A 22,453-nucleotide genomic window follows, 5' to 3' on the forward strand; every position below is an offset into this window, starting at 1 on the left:
CTACAAACCCATCAGTCTTACTTCAATTCCATGTCGATGCAGCGACGGCGGGAGGGTCGGGTTGTTTTGGGTGGGTGAAGTAAGGTGGGCCGAATGGCCTTCCCGATCCGTGAAGCCTCTTGTGATTGCGATCCGTGCGAGTTGGGATTTTGCTTAAAAGGAGAAAATGAAAACAAAACAAGGAGTGGGGGAAGTGGTCGGTCTGGTGCATGGGAGACACTGGCTTTTCACCGCTGGGATCTGGCTCTATCCAGCCCAGATGGAATGAAAATCTCCTTTCCCCGGTGCCTTGTGTGAAATAGGTTTGGACAGCCTCAATCCAGATGCTAGTGAGCACAGGCCTACACAACAACAATGACAATGTGCATTTATATAGCCCCTTTAACGTAGCAAAAACTACAGCACAAACCTGATCCTTAACTTGACACCAATTGGCCGACTGACTCAGAGAGGCATAAGGATGGCTGGTGTGGCAACTGGATGCAGATGGGGCTGCTCTTCGGCGGGTGGGGCTGAAGCAAGTTGTTAAGGGCCAAGAGAAGGTGCTGTCGCTCTGGTCGTGCTGTACCTGACCTGAGAGATGCTTGATGCTGAAACGGGAAGCTTTTCTGTGCCCCAGCATTATCGTCCCTTACCTCCTCGACCAACAGTGACCATTGGGCCAGTTACTGGAGTGAACTGAAACCTCCTGCCTTGTTAACCCTTTACAACACCATCCACGGCTAGCAAGAACCACCCTGATACTTACTCACATTATAGGTGTGTCATGCCAGTTCCTATCCGTATGCTTGTATTGCCCCTGTACTAGGACACTATGACCCAGATAAGCCTTGGCAGAGAAGCTGATAAGTTAGAATGGTGAAACTAATGCGCAGACGAGGGCCATTCAGCCCATCATATGTGCCTGTGCTATCTCTTCCATTGGAGCTATCTACTCCACTTGCACTCGCTGACCTACACTGGCTCCCGGTCCGGCAACACCTCGATTTTAAAATTCTCATCCTTGTTTTCAAGTCCCTCCATGGCCTCGCCCCTCTCCCTTACGCTGTAATCTCCTCCATCCCCACAAATCTCTGCCTCTCTACCTCTCTCTCCTCTTTTAAGACGCTGCTTAAAATCTACCTCATTGACCAAGCTTTAGGTCATCTGTCGAAATATCTCCTTACGTGGCTCGGTGTCAAACTTTGTTTGATGTGAAACGCCTTGGGATGTTTTACTAGATTAAAGGCGCCGTATGATTGCAAGTTGTTGTAGTTGTTGTTTTGCAGTATAGCTCAGCACATTCTGATCAGCCTTTGTGCCAAAAGATTTCCTGTAACTTCACCTTTCATAGCGGTTACTCCCCCGGGTATGGGGAGTGTCAGGTCAGCACTGGGGCAACGGGTATCTCTTCCTCTAACAGCTCCATAGCGGCAGAAACAGCACAATGGAAGGGAAAGCTGCGAATCAAACACCAACACGGAATCATTTTTAACTTTGGCCGATGGCAGTGGAAATCTGGGATTCTCTCTCCCGAAAGGCTGTGGATGCTGGGGAACAGTTGCATGGCGGAGCAGGCTTGAGGAGCTGAATGGCCTCCTCCTGTTCCTACGGAGTAAAATGGGCAATATTGAATTAGACACTATGATACAGCCCCGGCCTTATTTCCTTTTCCATTAGAGTCAATCGAATGTGGTGTAGAACGGACGAACAATCCAATATCGCCCGTTCTACACCATCGCCGAACACTATTGTTGAGTGTCAGCTGTGGCTCAGTGGGTAGCTCTCTCTAGGTGGGAGGGGCTAGGAGTGAGCAGGTGCTGCTGGCTGCTTGATTACTGCAGGGAGTCGGAGTGAGTTTGTAAAAGGTGGGTTTTGGGGTTTTTTCTTCAGGTTTTGAGCCCCTCAGCGGACAATGTCCCCAGGACGAATTTAATCAGGGGAGAAAATGTTGGGGGAAGGGAGATAAAAAGGCCCAAAGATTTGGGCCGAGACCCCAGGAGGTTTGGAAAAGAAGATGTGGTGGTGGTTCAGTGTGAGGATAAGGAGAGACGAGCTTGGGATATCATCCAAGCGGTACATGAGGACTGCGGCAACGAAAACTGCTTTGCCTGCTGACCAAAGCCGAATGTTGGGTTCGAGGTGACGGTCAGTGGCCGAGAGGAGGTGGAAAGACTTTTACTGAGTTTGAAGGTTGGTGTTAAGTTCTTGGAGGTATCTCTGCTATATTCTGAAGAGGTGGTGGTCTCATTCTTAAACCTGCCAGTTTATATTGAGGACGATGTGCTCATATAAAAGTTGGAGTCGTGGGACATTAAAATTTGCTCAGCAATAAAGAGGAGATACTATCCAGGAATGCGGGTAGCAGATGGAACATGTTATGTAAAGGTGCAGTTCCCAGAGGGGGTGAAGTCATTGCCATATAGCATGAAATTCGAGACAATGGAAGGCAGGAGAGATCAAATGAATTATATTAAATTAATTAAATTTGTATCTTAACTTGTCCCATTACCATCTCCTTTTGCCTTGCACCATCATCCCTTTTGTCATTCAATCTCTCCTGCCTTCCATCCTATCACAGACCTTCCCTTTTGTTCTTTCCTCCCCTCCTCCCTCTCCCTGCCTCTACACTTGTTTAAAAATCTGTTATATCTCTAACTTTTTCCGGTTCTGACGAAGGGTCATCGACCTGAAACGTTAACTATGTTTCTCTCGCTACGGATGCTGCCTGACCTGCTGAGTGTTTCCAGCATTTTCTGTTGTTATTGAAGGTTTGTTATTATTGTCTTGGACACGACCATCTTGTAAGAAGCTGTCCAGACTTGTACTGTTATAACTGTGGCGAGTCTGGACACATCGCTCGGAGCTGCAAGGTGGAGAGCTGTGGGGTGTGTCACAAAGGCCCCACCCGCTGTGAGTGTGAGGCAGAAGGAAGCCCCTTGAGTGACGAGGAGATGGGAGAAGGAGAAGGAGCAGGAGGTGTGAGTGGAGCGGCTGGAGGAGCGGAGCAGGTGGAGGACACAGCTGGTGAATGGAAGGAGAGAAGAGCGCAGGAAGAGGCAGAAAATTGCAGAGCAGAGAACAGGATGGAGATGGTGGAAAACACACCAAGTACGATGGAAAAGGACAAAGACAGCAGCGGGCAGCACAGGTCGAGGGCAGAGTTGAGCCATAATACGGCTCGGCTCTCCCTAAAGAATCTGGTGTCCGCGGGGGGAGAGCAGGTGGGAGCGGGGTGTGGGGCAAGTGTAAGTACTCCAAAGAAAGGCGGGGAGTCAGACATCTCGGGGAGCAGGAGGGGGCAAGACAAGGAGAGGGTGCAAAAGGCAGGAGCCTTAAAGGGGCAGCAGGACGGGAGCAGGGAGACAAAGACACCAGAAGGGAGCAAGATAGGTGCAGATGCGCCATTGTCCCAGAGAGAGAAGAAACGGGGAGCAAGGGTCAGCAGTGGCGATGAGGCCCCTTAACGATTCTCCGGGCGGCCCTTCTTAGCGCGTGCTTCAACTCTTTTACCAAGATGGCGTCCTGCGCTAAACAAGGGCGTTTCAGCTCAAGGCCCCACCTTGGCCATCTCCGAGGTTCTTTAGTGCCTAAAGTATCCGGGGAAAATCGCCCCCGATATCAAGTTCCAATTTTAGGTTATAACAATAACAACTTGCATTTATACAGCGCCTTTAATGTGAAAAAACATCCCGAGGAGCTTCACAGGAGCGTCATCAGGCAAAATTGGACGGCGAGTCAAAGAAGGAGGTATTAGGACAGGTGACCAAATGCTCGGTCAAAGAGATTTAAGGAGGGCGTGAATGGAGGAGAGGGAGGTGGAGTGGCAGTGGGGTTTAGGGAGGGGGTGTGGGGTCGAGGCGGCTGAAGGCGCGGCCGCCAATGGTGGAGCCAAGGACGAAGGGACAAAGCCGTCAGAGGTAAAGCTTTGCAGTTGACATTTTTATTCGGTAACACCAGTAAAACCTGACAGAAATAAACAGGGGGCAAAGTTACAGAAATGGGCAGGTATTCTCACGGCCTGGGCTGGATTTTCACAGCCAGTTGGCTGAAAGGTCAGAGGGGAAACTTCCCAAACAACAACTTTCTCGCAGTGGGAAATCTCTGGCCCTGCGACTGCTGGATTTTCCCAACTTTCTCCCAAGTTCAAGCTTGGTTCACTGGGAAAAACGGCTGAACAAAAAATTCAAGCGCAGAGTTAGTGAAAAGGGGGAAGTGTAGCACCTGGGACACTCAGCAATCTCCAGGCATTAAAGCTAGTTTTTTTTAGGGTCAATAGTGAACGAAAATGTGAAAAAAACTAAATTAATTCAGCACGATAGCAAAATACTGTGGATGTTGGAAATCCGAAATAACAACAGAAAATGCTGGAAAAACTCAGCAGGCCAGGCAACATCCGTGGAGAGAGAAATAGAGTCAACGTTTCGGGTCAAACCCTTTGTCAAGACTGAAGGCCAGGCTGGGAGAGAACAAAAGAGAAGTCTTCTTCTTATCGTGTCCACGGACAGTCTATACATAGCCCAGCCAGAACTGGACACATTTTTGCGCCTTGTTGTTGAATTCAGCAAGATCTGCAACAGTGCAGGGTTCCTCTAACGATGGGCATTGCAGGAGATGTTGCATAGTCTGTGCCTCAGTTCCACATTCACAAGTTGTCGGGCTGGTTGAATATCCCCATTTGCTTAGTGACACCTTTGAGCAACCTACACCGGTCCTAAGTCTGTTAAGGCACTTCCAGGTTGCCCAGTTGCAATTAGCTCCTGGGGGAAGGCTTTCATCAAGTAAAATTTCCATCGCTGGGGGTTGTTCAAGACTGGCGAGCCGGTCTTTCCACAAGGCAATGCGGGCTTCAGATGAGGTTGATTGTAATGGAACAACACTGTTCATGAAGCTCTTTCTTGACTTTAGGCGGCTGGGTGTAGGTGTATGACAATGCAGAGGGTGTCTCTCATCTGATGTTTGACGGAGTCGCTCTTTCTTGCTGGCTACCGTTCTTCTTATATCAGGGGGGGCGATACCCGCCAGGATATATAGGCTGTTGGTGTTTGTTGGTTTTAAACAACCTGTGATAAATCGGCAGCTTGCATTCAGAACAGCATCCATCTTCTTGGCATGAGTAGACCTTTCCCATGCAGGGCAGGCGTATTCGGCAGTGGAATAGCAAAGAGCAAGTGAAGAGACATTAAGAGGTATTCAAAGCGAGACGAGATGGTGATAGGACTAGTGGAGACAAAAGACGGCTCTAGATTAGGTGTGAAATGCGCTGGCAGAATGGGAGACAGCTGCCATGTGGGAGAGAGAAAAAGGGGGGGGGGAAAGGCCAAAACAAAGGTGTGGATAAAAAAATAAGTAAAAATGTAATGGTGGCCGAGGTTATGATCTGAATTATGATCTGAATTAATTCAGTCCTTCCAGTTCTGACGTCAGGTCACCGACCTGAAACGTTAACTCAGTTTCTCTCTCCACAGATGCTGCCTGACCTGCCGAGTGTTTGCCAACATTTTTCTGTTTTTATTTCGGTTCTTTCTCTTTCCTCTTAACTTCAAATGGGTAAATAACTGGAAAAATAACCTTCGTTCTCCAACTGGCCCATTTCCCTGTTTGGTTTTAGGGGGATTCCACCCCCTGCTGGTGAGTCACGGCTGTGCAGGTTGCCGGGGCTGCTCTATATAAAGGCTGTTCTCGTCCTGGCTGCTGCTTCATTCTCCCATCAGGAATCACGCTGTCAGGATGAAGTCTCTTCCTCTCCTGTGCTGGGTGCTAGTGATTACGCTCTGCATTTCTGTTCTGGCTGAGGCTCGCGATAAGAAACAGAAAGGTGAGCATATTGCATGGTGCATATCAGTGAAATCCTCCTACATCTGAGGCATGATGAGATTAAATTAGTGGCAGTTATTAATAATTGCAATGCAGGTACGGAGCTGAAAATTACTCAAACTTAATCGCTGACTTTGTATTCAGGCGAAAGAGAATACATTTTAGATTTTCACACCCTGCTTAGGTTTTGGGATCCTGGGCATCATGAATAGAGGTATAAGGGGAAAATTCAGCATTGCCCATTTGGGGGGCTGCTTTCAGCTGGGTGCAAAGTTTAGTGCCCGGCGCTAACTATTGCCTCCGACTGCAAAATTCGCCTCTATCACCCCTGGAGGTGATTTGAGCGTTAAATCAGGCGCTACACACCTTTCTTAAGGCGCTAACGTCGGGGAGCGAGGTGCTACCTCAGAACGCTACCGAAGCTCAGGCGATGTCCGTTACCATGGAAGCCGGACTGACTGGCGCCGTCCAGTTCTTAAAGGGGTGGGGCCATCTTGCTGGCCAGCCACACCCTGCTCATTGCAGCCTTGAATCTCGGCCTGGAGAGACCTCGAAAGCAATTGGAAGCACTAATGGATATGCCCAGGGAAAGAGCTCGGCGCTTAGGAACCTCAAAAGTGGTGCTGAGGGCCAAAACTCCTTAGGGCAGCGTTAAAACCAAAAATTTTGCCGACAAGACAAGGCAGGAAGCGCCCGCCTTTAAATAGCGCTCCCCCAGCCCCTTCCCGACTTGAAAACGTTCCCCTCTGCCTGTTGTTCCTAGTGGCAGGCGCAAAGGCAGGGGGCGCGACTCAATATCCAGTCTGGGGTGCTACCGGGGCGTTACACGCTCGACTGACGTCACGATCTGCGGGCGCAGGAGATTGTGGCGGAAGTGTTTAGCGCCGCCGCAAAACGACGGCAATTTCACGAGCAGCACTAAAATCGCCACGCTCGGGCACTAAGTTCCTAGCACCTCGTTAGCGAATGGTATGTTGGCCTTCATAGCGAGAGGATTCGAGTACAGGAGCAAGGATGTATTACTGCAGTTGTACAGGGCCTTGGTGAGACCACACCTTGATATTGTGTGCAGTTTTGGTCACCTTATCTGAGGAAGGATGTTCTTGCCATGGAGAGAGTGCAGCGAAGATTCACCAAGCTGATACCTGGGATGGCAGGAATGACGTATGAGGAGAGATTGGGTCGATTGGGCTTATACTCGCTGGAGTTTAGAAGAATGAGAGGGGATCTCATTGAAACTTATAAAATTCTAACAGGACTAGACAGACTAGATGCAGGAAGGATGTTCCCGATGGTCGGGGAGTCCAGAACCAGGGGTCACAGTCTAAGGATAAGGGGTAAGCCATTTAGGACAGAAATGAAGAGGAATTTCTTCACCCAGAGAGTGGTGAACCTGTGGAATTCTCTACCACACAAAACAGTTGAGGCCAATTCATTAAATATATTCAAGAAGGAGTTAGATATATTTCTTAAGGCTAAAGAGATCAAGGGATATGGGGAGAAAGCAGGGACAGGGGACTGAATTTGGATGATCAGCCCTGATCTCATTAAATGGCGGAACAGGCTCGAGGGGCCGAATGGCCTACTCCTGCTCCTACCTTCAATGTTTCTAACCCAAAATCTAACCCTAACCCTAACTCTAACCCTAACTCTAACTCTAACCCTAACCCTAACTCTAACCCTAGCTCTAACCCTAACCCTAACCCTAATTCTAACCCTAACTCTAACCCTAACCCTAACTCTAACCCTAACTCTAACCCTAACTCTAACCCTAACTCTAACCCTAACTCTAACCCTAACCCTAACTCTAACCCTAACTCTAACCCTAACTCTAACTCTAACTCTAACCCTAACTCTAACCCTAACCCTAACCCTAACTCTAACCCTAACTCTAACTCTGACCCTGACCCTGACCCTAACCCTAACTCTAACCCTGACCCTAACCCTAACTCTAACCCTAACCCTAACTCTAACCCTAACTCTAACCCTAACTCTAACCCTAACTCTAACCCTAACCCTAACTCTAACCCTAACTCTAACTCTAACTCTAACCCTAACTCTAACCCTAACTCTAACCCTAACTCTAACCCTAACTCTAACCCTAACTCTAACCCTAACTCTAACCCTAACTCTAACCCTAACTCTAACCCTAACTCTAACCCTAACCCTAACTCTAACCCTAACTCTAACTCTAACTCTAACCCTAACTCTAACCCTAACCCTAACCCTAACTCTAACTCTAACTCTAACTCTGACCCTGACCCTAACCCTAACTCTAACCCTGACCCTAACCCTAACTCTAACCCAAACTCTAACCCTAACCCTAACTCTAACCCTAACCCTAACTCTAACCCTAACTCTAACTCTGACCCTGACCCTGACCCTAACTCTAACTCTAACCCTGACCCTGACCCTAACTGGCGCGGCGTATAACGGGCGGCCGATCCGATACCGCACGTTTTGCGCCGCCAGCCCGAGACCAATTTCTCGGCCTCTGTGTTTTCCTGCCGGGGGAGTGTGGGGCTCAGTCAGGCTCTTTACCTGCTGGTTTCGGTTGGATTCCTCACTGAATTGACTGCCTTGCTCTCAGTCCCCTTGCCCGCCCGCACCACACGGGTTCTCGACGCTGCTCTGCTGGGTCTGTGTCCCGAAAACACCGGCGGAGGAAAAGTGCCAGCTTTAAATGAGACGGGTTCCGCTGAGAGGCAGTGGGAATCTCCGTTGGCATCACTCGGATTCATGGAGCGAGCTCCTGGCTCAGTGGAAGCATTCCTGCCTCTGAGTCACAACAACAACAACTTGCATTTATACAGCGCCTTTAACGTAGTAAAACGTCCCGGGGCGCTGCACAGGAGCGATTATCAGGCAAAACTTGTCACCGAGCCACAAAAGGAGATATTAGGACAGGTGGCCAAAAGCTTGGTCAAAGAGGGAGGTTTTAAGGAACTTCTTAAAGGAGGAGAGAGAGGCGGAGAGGTTTAGGGAGGGAATTCCAGAGCTTAGGGCCCAGGCAGCTGAAGGCACGGCCACAATGGTGGAGCGATTATAATCAGGGATGCTCAAGAGCCCAGAATTGGAGGAGCGCAGAGATCTCGGAGGGTTGTGGGGCTGAAGGAGGTTACAGAGATAGGGAGGGGCGAGGCCATGGAGGGAATTGAAAACAAGGATGGGGGTTCGAACCCCACACTCCAGACAATCCCGGCGAGTGGAGCCCGGAGCTCCGGCTCGGAATTCTGGGCTGACTCCGGTGGGATACTTGCCTCCGGTGGGTGGGGGTGGCCCCCCTCATTGCATGGGTTTTGGGAGCCCATTAAACCCTTCCGCCAGATAGAACTAACCACCCCCCCCCACCCCCACCCATCAACTGCTATAAAGAGAATTACAGGCATGGAAGGAACACTCACATCGCGGCCTGTCAGACTGTTGTCCAGCCTGCGCATCCTTCCACTCAGCTGACACACCAGTGCAGTGCTGAGGGAGTGCTGCACTGTCGGAGGTGCCGTCTTTCAGATGAGACGTTAAACCGAGGCCCCATCTGCTCTCTCAGATGGATGTAGAAGATCCCACGGCACTATTTGAAGAAGAGCAGGGGAGTTCTCCCCGGTGTCCTGGCCAATATTTATCCCTCAACCAACATCACTAAAAATCAGATGATCTGGTCATTACCACATTGCTGTTTGTGGGAGCTTGCTGTGCGCAATTTGGCTGCCGCATTTCCCACATTACAACAGTGACTGCACTTCAAAAAGTACTTCATTGGCTGCAAAGCGCTTGGGGACATCCTGAGGTTGTGAAAGGCGCTATATAAATGCAAGTTCTTTCTCACAAACCAACACCGTCCTTTTCAAATCTTCTAACACAAGTGTTGAGTGCGGCAAAAATCACGTTTACAGGAAAGCAGGCAAAGAAATCGCCAGCTCCTTCCAGGAGTGGACCTCCCATCTCTTCCTTCTGGGCACGTGCAGAGCTGCTGCCCTGTACGGCATGTCGGGAGCTCAGTGTAAGAGTCAATGCCCAGACCCCTTTGGAGGCCAAGGGCCATACAGGCGTTTATCTCGTGCACCCGGCAGTTCAAGTGTGACTCGATGAAACGTGCTGTGGGAAAAACCGCAGGTAGGAAAGGATTTTTTGGGTGCGGTTTTCTCTACAGATGTTACATCAACCACAAGATGTTCCAACATGTTCCCTTTGTACTAAGCTGTAATTTGAATTTAATTGCAGAGCCAATCAACTGCTGTGAGTGGTTACCAAGGTGACCAGAAATCGGGCCTCTCGGCCAAATAGGTTCAAAAAGTACTTCATTGGCTGTAAAGCGCTTTGAGACGTCTGGTGGTCGTGAAAGGCGCTATAGAAATACAAGTCTTTCTTTTCTGTTTTTCATGCACCATATTGCCCAGTAGCTACTGGTTTCGCTCTGTCCTAACTGGATCCTTCCAGCCAGAGCAGAGAGGAGAACTTAATCCCAGCAGTCAGGGGTGGGATTTAAACCCTCGAGGTTATATGGGACACTTGCCTTCATTAGCCGAAGCATCGAATATAAGAGCAGGGAGGTTATGATGGAACTGTACAAAACGTTAGTTAGGCCACAGCTGGAATACTGTGTGCAGTTCTGGCCGCCACACTATAGGAAGGATGTGATTGCATTGGAGAGGGTGCAGAGGAGATTGTTTTGTTTTCTTTTTGGGTTCAATAAAGACTCATTTCTGAAAGAGAATGTTGTTTAATCTAAAGTCTTGTTCAAGACTTTCTACAGCTTTTTACAGAACACACTATGCTGTGATGCATCTAGAATGAAACTGAAAGTAAAACTCCTCTGGACTGCTTGTCTCTCACATGACCTCTGCTGGTCAGGCACAAGTAATCAAAAACACAGACAAATATGCTGTAAGGCATAAGTAATCAAACACAGACAAATATCATCACTATTTGCTGATATCCTTACAGAGATTCACCAGGATGTTACCTGGGCTGGAGCGCTTCAGCTATGAAGAGAGACTGGACAGGCTGGGGTTGTTTTCCTTAGAGCAGAGAAGACTGAGGGGGGACCTGATTAAGGTGTTCAAAATTATGAGGGGCATAGATAGGGTAGATAGAAAGGAACTTTTCCCCTTAGTAGGGGGGTCAATAACTAGGGGGCATAGTTTCAAGGTAAAGGACAGGAGGTTTAGAGGGGATTTGAGGAAAAACTTTTTCACCCAGAGGGTGGTTGGAATCTGGAACTCACTGCCTGAAAGGGTGGCAGAGGCAGGGACTCTCACAACATTCAAGAAGCATTTAGATGAGCACTTGAAACGCCACAGCATACAAGGCTACGGACCAAGTGCTGGAAAATGGGATTAGAATAGACAGGGCTTGATGGACGGCGCAGACACGATGGGCCGAAGGGCCTCTTTCTGTGCTGTATAACTCTATAACTCTATGGGCAGGATTTTCATTGGGCCGTGGAGGCGGGATTGGAGGCGTGTGGGGGGTTAAAATCCCGAAATCAGGGGCACGAACCCATCCCGCCCCCAACCCGCCTCCATGCCAGTTTCAAAGGAGGCGGATACCCGACCCGCACTGGGACCCGCCTACCCGAGGCGGGAAGGGGATTAGTGCCAATTAACTGCCTGTTAACAGATAGTTAACAGGCAGTTTTTAGCCTAATCCCTATTTTCATTGGTGAAGTGTGGGATTCCCGACGGCTCCAAACCACGCCAAGTTAGCGAGGCAGGCCGTCGGGCTGAAGGGCTTGGAGGGGTCGAGATGTCCGGTGTTCAGGTGAGTGATGGGTGCATGAGTGCAGCGGCAAGTGTGTTTGGTGTGTGTAAAGTGTTTAAAGAAGTTTTACTTACATTTACTTACCTTTACAGCCTTCCTTCCTTCAGGTCTCGGGAATCCCTCATCTCACCGGCACAGAAAGCAGAATGGCCGCGATCTGTCAAAATTTGCAGCATTCAGCTTTCTGTTCCGGGGAGATCTCTAAATCATCCTGACAGGAAGGAATTAACCTGGAGTACAGATTGTCAGTGTTTGACAGCTTCAAACAGCTGTGAAACGCTGATATTTCATCTGTCAAAAGCTCTTGACAGATGAAATGTCAATCTGTGACGTCACCTGTTGCCGGGTGGCCCTTAATTGGCCTGCTGAGCCAGCTGGGCGGGCTCAACAAGGTCAATCAAGTGAAAATCGCGTGGGTTGGCTAGAACTCGATGGAGGCGGGACTACAACCCCAAAAGTTGTAGTCCCGCCTCCTCAATGAAAATCCAGCCCTTTGACTCTATAAGGTGGTAGCCAGTGTCGGATCCAATCTCCCTTAAACGTTCTTAACCTGGGGGGGGGTCGTAGAGCTCAGAATGGAGCCGACCGTGCGCAGAGGGGAAACCCAGTGATAACGGCAGCCTAGAGTCAACTCAAGTCTTTAGCCAGGAAGTGAGCCTCTCCCCACCTCCACACCCAGCTTATCTTCGATAAAATGCGGCTCCGCATTGATTGGAAACCGAGCAAGCTTCCATTGTTTGCTGTGCATAGTACAAAGTAACACAATTCACACACGATGTGGATTTTGAACATGCTTTAATCAGCCAGAATAAATGAAAGCATCGGCTCCCACAGCTGCAAGCTGAACAATTCAGTTTTAGTTTCTGTTATTTTTTTAGAATAAAGAAGGTTTATTGCGCAAGAAAGGGCGGTGGAAGCTGATTCAATAGTAACTTTCAAAAGGGAATTGGAGATATATATATATTGGGCTATGGGGAAACAGCAGAGGAGTGGGAATAAGAGTTAGCTCTTTCAGAGCGCCGGCACAGGCAGGATGGGCCGAATGGCCTCCTTCTGTGCTGTACGATCCTAGGATTCCACGTGATGCCCAGCAGAACTGAATGTGGTGGTGGCTGAGCAACCCAGGGGTTGAGAGTTGTAAATCCCACCAGGGGCAACTTGCGAAGTTGAATTTTAACAAATCTGGTCATTTTGTGGGCCAAATAACTAGGAAAGGCTGCTGTTTTGTTCCGGAGACCGACTGTTATCCCTGACATCCTCCAGGGAAGGGAACCCGTCACCCCTACACGTGGCTGCAGCCTGCGCTCGGCCCAGTGCAGTTGAAGGCCCGCCACCACCTTCCCTGGGCAATGAGCTTAATCGTCCGAGGAACCTGGAAACAAATTAAAAACGTGTCAGTAACGTCGCTGTGTATTCAACTCTAGTCATGAACTGCACTCCAGTCCCACTTGGGATCTTACTGAAAGGGAGCTTGATGATATCACAGCAGAAGTGCTACACAAAATGGCTGCCCTCCACCCCCCCCCCCCGTTGCCTTGCCGGAAACAGGGCACCCTGTTATAAAAAGGGATATCGAGGCACTTGGAGAGGGTGCAGAGAAGATTTACAAGGATGACACCAGAAATGTGAGGGTATACATATCAGGAAAGGATGAACAGGCTGGGTCTCTTTTCTCTTGAAAAAAGGCTGAGGGGTGACCTAATAGAGGTCTTTAAAATTATGAAAGGTTTTGATAGAGTGGATACAGAGAGAGTGTTTCCACTTGTGGGGAAGAGCATAACTAGAGGCCATCAATATAAGATAGTCACCAAGAAATCCAATAGGGAATTCAAAAGAAACTTCTTTACCCAGAGAGTGGTGAGAATGTGGAACTCACTGCCACAGGGAGTGGTTGAGGCGAATAGTATCGATGCATTTAAGGGGAGGCTAGACAAGCATATGAGGGAGAAGGGAATAGAGGGTGACGCTGATAGATTTAGATGAGGAAAGACGGGAGGAGGCTCGAGTGTTTTGTTCTAGAGACCGACTGTTATCTCTGACATCCTCCATGGACTGGTTGGGCCGACTGGCCTATTCTGTGCCGTATATCCGATGTAATCCTATGTAATGTAATCAAATGGTGACTGAGGCCTCCTTTTCTGTCAAGTACAATTTTGAATCTGACAGCAAGTGAGCTGTCCCAGGCAGTTCTCAGTGCGAATGACCCGGGGCCAGTGCTTCAGGAGGGCGGCTGAGGGAGACTCCAACTGCGAAGTGCCATCAGCAGTGGCAGTGTAGAAGATTAAGGAGTGAACTAATTGAAGTGTTTAAGATGATTAAAGGGGTTGACAGGGTAGAGAGAGAGAAACTATGGCCAGAATTTTCACAGGAGGAAAGAGGTGGGTTGGAGCCGGGTAGCGGGGGAGAGAGGGTAAGTGAAAGTTGCATAAATCTTAAACCCACCTCCAACCCATCCACTTTCAGCTTTCACTCAGGCGGGATGGCGGGGGCGAGCTGGCAACCCGCTGCCAGGAGGCGGGTTGGCAATTTAAATATGATAATGAGGCTCGGGATTCCCGGTGGCTGCAATGAGGAGCAATCCTTGTGAGCCGGGAGGAGCAGGAGTGCTTCCTCCTGGCCCCCCAGGCTCCCCCACCAGCAGCTTGCGCCCCCCGAGATTGGGTTCAGCACCCCCCCCCCCGGGCTTGGAATACCACCCCACCCCTCCGGCCGGGAATCGTGACTCAGCCCCGGGATCAGGGATAGGACCACCCCGATCAATCTCACCACACACCCCCACCGGGATTGGGGATCGGAATCTCCCCCCGCCCCGGGCTTGGAAACCCCCCCCCCAACACACCCCACACACACTCCCCCCTCCTGGGCCCAGCACCTACCTGGTCCTGAGGCGTCCTGTCAATCAGGCTGGAGTCCGGACAGGGAACCCGCCCTTTCCGTCGCACACACGCTGTGGGGTTAAAACTCTACAGCGTGCCGGGAAACCCGAACTCCCGGGCTTCCCGCCGTGTCCCGGGTTCCCCTGCACCGTGCGGGTGGGAAACGGGAAAATCCAGCCCTATTTCCTCTGGTGGGTGGGGGGAGTCCAGAACCAGGGGGCAGAACCTTAAAATTAGAGCCGGGGTGATGTCAGGAAGCACTTCTTCACACAAAGGGCGGTGGAAATCTGGAACACTCTCCCCCAAAAAGCTGTTGCGTCTGGGGGCCAATTGAAAATTTCAAAACTCAGATTGCTAGATTTTTGTTGTGTAAGGGTATTAAGGGTTACGGAACCAAGGTGAGTGGATGGGGTTGAGATGCAGATCAGCCGTGATCTAATTGAATGGCGGAGAGGCTCGAGGGGCTGAATGGCCTCCTCCTGTTCCTCTGTAAACTCTGCAGACAGCACCACTTGCATCATATTATCCATCTTGGCGCTGTGCGCAGGCGAGCTGAGCTCGTCACCGCTGGCTATTTGGTCACGGGGGGGGCGGGGAATTCGCAGCCCGAATTACAAAGACAGAAATGAATCATTGTACTGGCTCCACAGGAGTGATTCAGGAAGATAAAAGGGGCAAGAGACACAGTGGAGTGCTCAGATTTCCCGTTATACAACCCAAGGTCATGGGGCAACTCAGCGGACTGCGCTGTCTCTGCAGCTGCTCCTCTCGTTAACTTTCTTCAAATAGTTTCCGGTAGATGAGCCACACCTTGTAACTACTGCCTCACTCAATGACTCAATAACATGTGTGGGCAGGGGGGGTGGGCAGGGTGTGTGTGGGCAGGGGGGTGGGCAGGGAGTGTGGGCGGGGGGTGGGCAGGGGGGTGTGGACAGGGGGTGGGCAGGGGGGTGGTTAGGGGGGGTGGGCAGGGGGGGTGTGGGCAGGGGGGTGGGCAGGGTTTGAAGACTGTAAGGCTTCATCCTTCAGTGAATGTGTGTTTGTTTCAGGTGGGAAAATCTTCTGCTGCAGCAAGAAGCGAGGTCAGTGCCTCCGATGCCCGGTCTCGTTGACTCATGGAGGTAATGGAGAAATCCGCTCAGAACTTTAATACAGCCCGAGCTCTGAGGGAGCAATGGCACACGGTTTGTGATCCGTCGAGACTGACGCCAGTCAACTCCCTCAATGGGTCCGAGGGCAGACACATGGGGGTCAGAGGGCAGATGCATGGGGGGTCAGAGGGTAGACACATGGGGGTCAGAGGGCAGATGCATGGGGGGGTCGGAGGGCAGACACATGGGGGTCAGAGGGCAGATGCATGGGGGGTCAGAGGGCAGACACATGGATGATCAGAGGGCAGACATGTGGGGGGTCAGAGGGCAGACACATGGGGGGTCAGAGGGCAGACACATGGAGGGTCAAAGGGCAGACACATGGGGGGTCAGAGGGCAGACACATGCGGGTCAGAGGGCAGATGCATGGGGGTTCAGAGGGCAGACACATGGGGGGTCAGAGGGTAGACACATGGGGGTCAGAGGGCAGATACATGGGGGGTCAGAGGGCAGACACATGGAGGGTCAAAGGGCAGACACATGGGGGGGTCAGAGGGCAGACACATGGGGGTCAGAGGGCAGATGCATGGGGGGTCAGAGGGCAGACACATGTAGGGTCAGATGGTAGACACATGGGGGTTCAGAGGGCAGACGCATGGGGGCCAGAGGGCAGACACGTGGAGGGTCAGAGGGCAGACACATGGAGGGTCAGATGGTAGACACATGGGGGTCAGAGGGCAGACACGTGGAGGGTCAAAGGGCAGACACATGGAGGGTCAGAGGGCAGACACATGGAGGGTCAGAGGGAAGACGCATGGGGGGTCAGAGGGCAGACACGTGGAGGGTCAGAGGGCAGGCATGTGGGGGGGTCAGAGGGCAGATGCGAGGGGGGTCAGAGGGCGGACACATGGGGGGGTTGGTTCTCCTGTTGCCCTGAAAGCCAGCTCCCGGGTCTTGCAGTAATTATGTTTTTAAATTAATAAAAAGCAATGAAGTTCCTCGCTAGGCCACTTCGAAATATATATACTTAAAAAGGAAAATTTTGCAGGTTTTTGGGGAAAGAACAGAGGAGTGGGACTAACTGGAGACCTTTTTCAGAGAGCTGGCACAGGCACGACAGGCCGAATGGCCTCCTCCTGTGCTGTGTGATTCTACAATGCCAGCCACAGATAGCCCAGACTGGGTGAGAGACAGGCTTCATCCCTGTGCAGGGCGTCAGTGAACCAGTTGGGATGTTGAGGCAATCCGGCCACGTTATGGTCAGTATTTCTGCTGCCGGGCCAAAAATGAGCAGAGTTATCGAAGGCAGAGGTGGGATCTGAACCTGTGGTTGCTGGGATCCTAGTCTAGTGGGACGGCCACCCTGAACCTTGGACTCTGTCAGCCCTCACCTTGCTCCTTTAATTGACATCAGCTCCCAGAAAGGATCAGGCCCAGCTGACTCGCCAGCCAGCACTCCCCCCCGACCGTCTAGACTCATGCAGGAAGAATGGCTGCCTGGGCGAAGGACTGGTGGGCTGCTGGTACTGATGGGATGTTCCTCAGCAACAGTCGGCACTTTCCACGGGGGGTGCGGGGGGAAGAACTAATTCACTGGGTTTATTTCCTTCGCAGTCGCTACGAGGCCATCAAATTCCAAAAGTCCGTGCGAGTACACGGCTGGAATTCCCATTCTCTACTTCCGCCAGTTCTGTCTGGAAGAAATTCAGGCCCCCTGGTCTCAAGCGTCATAGAGTCATACATCGTGTCTGTGCCGGCTCTTTGAACGAGCTCTCCCGTTAGTCCCACTCTCCCGCTCTTTCCCCACAGCCCTGCAAATTTTTCCTTTTCAAGTATTTATCCAATTCCCTTTTTGAAAGTTATTATTGAATCTGCTTCCACCGCCCTTTCGGGCAGCGCGTTCCAGATCACAACAACTCGCTGCGTTAGAAAAAACTCATCTCCCCTCTGGTTCTTTTGCCAATTATCTTAAATCTGTGTCCTCTGGTGACCGGTACCCCTGTTAGTGGAAACAGTTTCACTCTTATCAAAACCCCACGTAATTTCAAACACCTCGAATAAATCTCCCCTTAAGCTGCTCTGATTCTAAGGAGAACAATCCCAGCTTCTCCAGTCTCTCCACATAACTGAAGTCCCTCATTCCTGGTATCATTCTGCTAAATCTCCTCTGCACCCTCTCCGAGGCCTCGTCATTGAAAGCCAGCAGGTGGATTCCTGTACTTTGTGTCTGGGCCAGTAGATGGAGCACTTTGCAAACTCATCAAGCAAGATTGAGATCCCCTGATGTTCAGCCTGATTTTATATATAGAAATTCAATACACACATGGCAGGGATTAAGCTTTTAAGGATAACAATGCTCTCAGGGCATTAGGAGATAAGATGCATCTCCCCATGAAACCTCTGTGATTGTCATTTTGGCTAATTTCCTCTCTCAATGGAATCAGGAATGTAAGGTCTGTGGTGTCGCTCAGAGCACAGTCCAACTGAGAAAGGCCAATGGCACCAGTTCAGCAGCACCACCACCAGCCACTCCGCAGTACTGCAGCCGCATCTCCAACGTAAAGGAAAAAGCAGCCAAGAATAATTTGTGAAGCCTGAAAGGAACTACAATTTTAAGGCACCAAAACCTCAGTGTTTTGATAACTGGTTTCTGCCTCCCTCAATTTTAAAATTATCATCCTTGTTTTCAAATCCCTCCATGGCCTCGCACCCCCCCCTCCCTATTTCTGTAATCTCCTCCAGCCCCACAACCCTCCGAGATATCTGTTCTCCTCCAATTCTGGCCTCTTGTCCATCCCCCAATTCCTTCGCCCCACCATTGGCGGCCGTGCCTTCAGCTGCCTAAACCCTCAGCTTTGTAAATCCCTCCCTAAACCTCTCCGCCTCACCACCTCTGGCGCAAGCAAGAATAACAGGCATTCATCTAGCTTGTAAAAATTAATTCTCAACATGTGGGTGTCACTGGCAAAGCTGGCATTTATTGCTCATTGAGAAGGTGGTGGTGAGCTGCCTTCTTCTTGAACCGCTGCAGTCCGTGTGGTGAAGGTACTCCCACAGTGATGTTAGGGAGGGAGTTCCAGGATTTTGACCCAGCAATGATGAAGGATCGGCGATATACTTCCAAGTCAGGATGGTGTGTGACTTGGCGGGGAATTTGGTGCTGGTGGTGTTCCCATGTGCCTGTTGCCCTTGTCCTTCTAGACGGTGGAAGAGGTCGCGGGTTTGGGAGGTGCTGCCGAAGAAGCCTTGGCGAGTTGCTGCAATGCATCTTGTAGATGGTACACACTGCAGACACGGTGCGCCGGTGGTGGAGGGAGTGAATGTTTAAGGTGGTGGATGGGGTGCCAATCAAGCGGGCTGCTTTGTCCTGGATGGTGTCGAGCTTCTTGAGTGTTGTTGGAGCTGCACTCATCCAAGCAAATGGGACCAACAATATCCCACCATAAGAAGAGTCCGCCCCAAGGACCAGATATACCAGGATATACAAGAGCCTCTGCCAACCCAACAAAACCACTGAGTTAACGGGGGTAGGGGGGCAGAGCTGGGACTCTCTCAATCAGGTGTTCCTGCATCCCAGCCCTCAGATGGGACTTCCCCTCGGGTCAGCGCGGCTGTGTCTGGTCTTACCAGGAGTACCTCGCTGACAAGGGTGTGCCGTGCCTCACCTGAGCTCCGAGCTGGGACCAGGACCTGATGCACTGAAGATGAGGGGGGGTGCTGGTGGGGGAGAGAGAAATTTTGTTTAAGATGTTACTAGCAGCCCCTTGACATGGAGTGGGTACCTGAGGCAACCTCAGACCCTTTCAGTGGGGAATGGGGGGAACCAAGTGTCCTCAACATCCCATGCCCATGAATTTCCACCAAACCTTACGGCTGCTTTGGCAAGGGGCTGCCCCTCCCCCTTGACCCCCCCCTCCCCGACAATATTTAAGGCCATTTTCTAGAGATAACAGCGCCATCCTCAGGAGGAAGTAAGAATAGCAGGCGTGACCATCACTGCGTTACCCATTGAGTTCAATGGTCTGATGGGAGTTAGAATAGCCTTTATTTTAAGCTAACCCGCCCAGTGGGAATGGGTCAGGCTCAGGTCACACAACCGTTGTACACCCCGCCCAATTTTACTCTCCATTGACCTCAGTCAATGATAGATCATTGAGAAACCCATGGGACTAGGCCCATATTATGGGATGGCACCAAGGCTGAAAAGAGTAGGAGAGAAGATGAGGTAAGACATAGATAATGGTGATGCCAGGGCTGGGTTTTAGAAGCCTCTTAACTGAAGGAGGAAGGGAAGATTGAGAGAGATAATAGCTCCACAGTTTTGAAGCTGTGCTAAGTGAGAAGTTGAAGCCGGTCCAATCCTTCTCACTTGTCCCCGCGTTAGGTTCTTGAGTCGTTGCCTTCAGCGGAGGAGGGCTGAACTTGGCAGAGGGAAAAGTTTCTTTCCTCACCGCTCTTTGTTTCCCTTACAGCGAAGCCTCAGAGGCTCAAGAGGTTGATGCAGAAATGCAAGTTGTGTTTGAAAGACGAACGCCGCGACGCTCCCAGAAAGACACTGCCCCGAATAATAATACCGCTGCCCAGCGTGTAGAGCAAGGAACCGTCAAAAAGCAGCAGGAGCAACTAACGGAAGCAAAGCTCGCATGTCATTCCAAATACCGCGCATGTACCGAACCCACTCTGTCAGCACTAAATATATCTCTATTTTTATAATACTCCAAAATAAATCCTTGACCCAACACCATGCTTTCCAAATTCCAACAGCTAACAAGTCTCTTATTAACAGTTGTGTTTGTTATCTTTGATCTAAAGCTTAAATGTTATTTGCCTCCATGATGCCCTCCACCACCTTTTCATATGACCCATTCCATCTGCTGATGTCACGGGCTGAACTCGTGATGTTCACATCATAGAATTTACATCGAGTGTACGGCTCAGAAACAGGCCATGCGGCCCAACTGGTCCGTGCCGGTGTTTCTGCTCCACACCAGCCTCCCCCCCACCCCCGTGATCTTTTGACATTATCCGCAGCATAACTGGGACCGCTGGGGTGCAGTGGGGCAGGGAACGTGAGTTCAGACTTGCAGATCGCAGTGCACTCAGTGTTTCACAAGGGTTGGTTGCTGGGGACATCTGTCTGGTTTTGGAGTAAGGATCTGGAAACTTAAAAAAAAATCTAAACAGGCCACCAAAACCATAATTTGCGAAACAGAATTTCTCCACCTGCTTTGGATCGCCTGAAATGCAAACATTAAATGATTACGGTTTTTACTGAATTTTCATCCCCGCGAAACAAAAATCAAAACTTAAACCACGGCCTCACCGCCTTCCCCACCTCCGCCCTCCCTATCTACTCGTTCGTTCAAACCATTTCCATTGACAATTGCGGAGGTGAAAGGACCACACCAGCCAGTCCAATGGAAGAGGCAAGTTTGATCCATGTAAAGATCTTCCCTCCATTTCTTTCCTGATTTTTTTGCAGTGCCCGGCCAACCAGCTCGTTCTGGTGACCTTCCTGTGACATAAGAACATAAGAACATAAGAAATAGGAGCAGGAGTCGGCCATACGGCCCCTCGAGCCTGCTCCGCCATTCAATAAGATCATGGCTGATCATCGACCTCACCTCCACTTTCCCAAGATCTCCATATTCCTTGATTCCCCTGCTGACCTTCGCTATCAGGCCAGAATGGACCTGAGATGGTCTCCCAAAGGATCGAGATATCAGGCTCCCTGAGACCCTTGGGGCCAGGTAGCAGGGCGGGGGGGCTGCATCTGAGGAGTCTCCCCAAGGAAGGCCCATATCAGGCCGGACTGGCGGTCTATCTGAGGCCCCTGTGACTGGGCCTAAAACGCTTTCTGCTAATCTCCCTGTGCCTTTATCAGCATATCACTGGGGTTTAAATACTCATAACAGGAACTTCACAGCTTGCCCAGAAATGTACCAACAATCACTCATTTCCAAATTCACTGAAATACATGAATATCTCAAGTACAAACTGCCCTGGTGATTTGACATGACAACAAGGGACATTGGCACAACACCGTAGCAACAAACCGTTTCCATTCTGAGCGGGTCTGTTTCTGTAGCTGTAGTGCGCCTCTGTGATTAATGGCTGCGCGTGTGCTTTCAAACTGAGAGTGGTTGACTCTTTAATTAAATACATTTACTCTTTACACGTTGCTTTCTTTGACAAGTTGCGCCTCTTAAAGGGAAGCTGTTTCCAACAATGTACCTCAGAATTCAAAGGTTCTCACTTTTCGCTCGGCCTCATCCATCAGCATATTCCAGCCCCTCACAGGAAACCCACTCCTCATTGTACCAGCCTCAAGTTAAATGTTAGGAGTAAAGAAAGGGCTGTCAAACGGAACTACATCGCCCAAAGGGCAACAGGGTTGTGGAATGAGTTAACAAGGAAGGCCACTGAAGTGGGAGTATATTGGTTCAATAGACAATTAGATACATATACAGGAAGAGAAGGAATTAAAGGATTGAAGGGTTTATTCGCTCTGTTCTTGCCTCCCCCGGGAGATTACATGGGGGGTGGGGGTTGGTGGGGGTTGGGGGGTGGAGGAAGTGTCCAGTCATGATGCTCTGGCCATCATGGTGTGGGGCAGACTTGACGGACCAGCTGGTCTTCTTCTGCCTCTCAATTCCATATGTTCGTATACGATGAGGAGACAGAAAGACTGGGTTGAAACATGATAAAGGACAATTTGGCACCAACAACCTTTGCCTATAGATTCTTCTGTCATTCTCTCATCCCAACCGTGAGGTGCGCGCGTTCCGTTGAATCAGCAACTAACAAGAGCAGGTCCTGATGAGAAGTTTGGTTTTTGTTGCTAGACCCAAATACAGGAAGACATTAATAAACTTACACAATGGGTGTGTAATTGGGAAATAAATTTCAACAGAGGTAAGTGTGAGGTGG

The 22,453-nt window shown here is 50.3% G+C and overlaps 2 long non-coding RNA genes across 2 annotated transcripts; one reads left to right on the forward strand and one right to left on the reverse strand.

Annotated features, from left to right (window-relative positions):
* Positions 1-5,659: 5,659 nt before the first annotated feature.
* LOC147098481 (uncharacterized) lies at positions 5,660-21,698 on the forward strand. The gene is made up of 3 exons (XR_015074183.1): positions 5,660-5,797; positions 15,482-15,553; positions 19,996-21,698. It is a non-coding gene; the product is annotated as an uncharacterized LOC147098481 (long non-coding RNA).
* Positions 12,335-15,234, reverse strand: LOC147098482 (uncharacterized). The gene is made up of 2 exons (XR_015074184.1): positions 14,433-15,234; positions 12,335-12,928 (listed from the first exon to the last, which is right to left on the reverse strand). It is a non-coding gene; the product is annotated as an uncharacterized LOC147098482 (long non-coding RNA).
* Positions 21,699-22,453: the final 755 nt, after the last annotated feature.

This window comes from Somniosus microcephalus, chromosome 29 (assembly GCF_052327205.1).
Source record: "Somniosus microcephalus isolate GS21.2 chromosome 29, FLI_Smic_1.0, whole genome shotgun sequence".
Classification (NCBI taxonomy): Eukaryota; Metazoa; Chordata; class Chondrichthyes; order Squaliformes; family Somniosidae; genus Somniosus; species Somniosus microcephalus.